Genomic DNA, 2,903 nt, shown 5'->3' with positions numbered 1-2,903 from the left:
GGATAACACACTCAACTTCCGCTGTGGATAACACACTCAACTTCCTCTGTGGATAACACACTCAACTTCCTCTGTGGATAACACACTCAACTTCCTCTGTGGGGAATTAACATTGCCACTGACCTTCCTCCTTCTTCTCTCAACCCCTTCATTTTTTTTTTTTTTCACTGTCTTAGTGGGGCCCCAAATCAAGGTCTCTCTCCAGCCCTAAAAGGTTGAAGTTCAGTGCTAGGCCAGTTAAACCGGGACTTGGGACTTGGTATTTCAAGCAGGAGGATAGAAATCTGGGAGAATGATCAGAGTTCACGCAGCTCAGATCACTGACTAGGTTCTGGACTCTGGAACCGAGCCATCTTGGATCCTACCACTTTAAAGCCTGGCTCTTTAACCTGGTATTGATTCTCATAACTCCGCCCCTTCTTCAGTTAATAGTCCATATTCCTTGTTACTAGTTAATGCCTGTGTCGGCCTGAAAGATGCCCCAATTCCTTCTCAGATGTGACACCACAAATGACCAGAGAAGAGTAAGATCTCTTGAAGTTTAGATTTTCCATCTCAAACTCCAAGATACCCCTAACCCCCAAGAGAAGCTTTTAGCTTTCTGTCACATTGACGGGCTAGGTACTGGGAGACCTGTTATGCAATAAAGATAATTCCTTTCTCGGCTTTATCTTCTCCCCATTTAGAGCCGGCTTCATAAGACGCTGGCCTGGGCCCTTCAGGGCTGTGAAGCACTGTCATCCTGTTTCCAGGGTTCATTTTGAGCTGCTAAAGTACCATTGCGCTGGCCCTCTGCTGAGTGCTGTTGACCTTGTTCGCTGATTGCTTTTAGTGATTCCCTTCTGTGATTGATGGAACTGACTGGACAGTAATGAAAACAGAGCTGATTCGCTTTATCTTAGCAGGATTAAAGCCTGAAAACAAATCTAATTTTCTTTTATGGGGAAGGGAAGTAGGAACAAAAGATTTTGATCAGTGTCTTAAAGTAACATGAAAGGAAGACTGGAGGGTTTAATATGGTAAAAGGAAACTTCGTAAAGGAAGGGAAGCGTAACTGTTGGGGTCCTAATGGAAGGAGTGGGGACGCTCTAATTTCCTCTTTAACAATAAACGTGTTCACATTCTAGGCATGGTATATAGTGGCCCACATCGCCTCTGGATACACTCATGATGTAGGTTGGGCCGGGAATGGAGACGAAAGGGAGTGGAGAACTGATAAAAACTAAACAGGGGGACTGGAGCGTCGGGGGCTGCAATTGGATGCCTGGCCAGGAAGGGGGAAACGCAGCTCCTAAGTCAAGGAAAGGTCTTGTTCTTGTAAGCTGCTTTTCTGTCAGCAGTAGCGAGTGTGAAGTGTTTACTGCTAACCACTAGCTAGCACCAAACAGTCGTGTTTAGAACTCTTACATTTCCTTTAAATCTCAACCAGGTTAGACTGTGGCGGGCCCAATCACAACAGGATGAACTTTAAAACTCCCTTTCATTCAGTTTTTCTTCTTGTAGGGATATGTAGGTGATTCATCGCAGGCAAAGCGAGGCTTCAGAATGTCAATGCCATCTCCTTCCACTCCTATAAACACAGTTTGTGTCAACACTTGATTGTTAAGTCTCTGTTTCACACTGCAAACAGGAGATGTGTCAGTCAGAGGCCAAGCTGCTGCCAGCCTACGTGATGCCTTGTGTAAATTGGAAAATGCCACCCTGTCCTTCCTCCTGGAAATATGTTTCTTCATGAGCTTGGTAAATGAGCGCCAGACTAGATTTTAGTCTTCCGTTGAAAACTATAAACTACTTGGCTGTACACAGCATCCCTGGTGAGAGTCCTTGAGTTCCCATAACAGAGACCAACTCTAAATATCTAAGACTAATAAAGAATCCACTACCAGGGTAGTGTAGGACATAGATCTAGACGAAAGTGAAAACGCGCCAAGCTACTGCACATCTTGACATCAGAACCAAAGTTGACCACCGTTTAAACTCAGGAGCCAGCTGGTCCTCAGTGCTGCTGTGCTAGATTTGACATCTTCCCTGGCATTGTTTGCTCAGAACTTGCAGTCTCAGGCCTGGTATTTGATTGCCTCGTTCCCATCTGACCCCTAAGGGTAGGTGGTGGAGAGGGTACTTCTGTGCAAGGTGGCAGTGAGGTGCCTCCTAGGAGATCACACACTAATTGCCTTATCCTTAAAAGGATGCAGGGTGCTATTGAGATGCTCTGTGTCTGGAGAGAATTAGATGCCATATAACAGAAACCATGAATGTCTTATAGGTTTTTGACATTGGTATAATCTAAAGGTATTATCTAGACCTGGTTCTTTGAAAGACTGCTCTGAAGATGGGGGTAGAAAGTGCCGAGCTCTAGGCACTTGGATGACAAGTGCTCCTCAACCCGTGTTTTGGTGCATGTCTTTTTCTCCACATGTAGACTTGACAGCAAAATTAGAAAAGAAGGACCCTGTTGATTCCTTGAAGTTTCATAATTACGTATTCATGAAGTATTGTGTGAATTAACTACTCTTTTTATATAGTCTCTTTAACTCACCCCAAACTCATGATAAAAGACAGTGTTCTCCACAGAAAGAAATTCTCTCAGACTCTTATCTATTCCTCTCACAGTGAAATGCCCTGTTTTCTGTTTGTTTGATTTTTTTTTAACGTTCTCCATGTGTGCAAATAGCAAAGTTGTACTTGATGTTTGTACTGATCTAGTGGTATTTTAAGTCCTGGTTATTATTGTTGATTTCACTGATAGGTAAAGCCTGGATTACCTGTAAATTCTGTGTGTGCAAGTAGGTTCTGACAGCCTGGTGAGCAAGAAGCAAGTAGATGCACATATATAACTATATAATATATATATATGTATATATATATGTATATATATATACATATATATATATATATATATA

This window comes from Microtus ochrogaster, linkage group LG10, assembly GCF_000317375.1.
Source record: "Microtus ochrogaster isolate Prairie Vole_2 linkage group LG10, MicOch1.0, whole genome shotgun sequence".
Classification (NCBI taxonomy): domain Eukaryota; kingdom Metazoa; phylum Chordata; class Mammalia; order Rodentia; family Cricetidae; genus Microtus; species Microtus ochrogaster.
The sequence above is the reverse complement of the archived record's forward strand: the minus strand, read 5'-3'. Positions refer to the sequence as shown.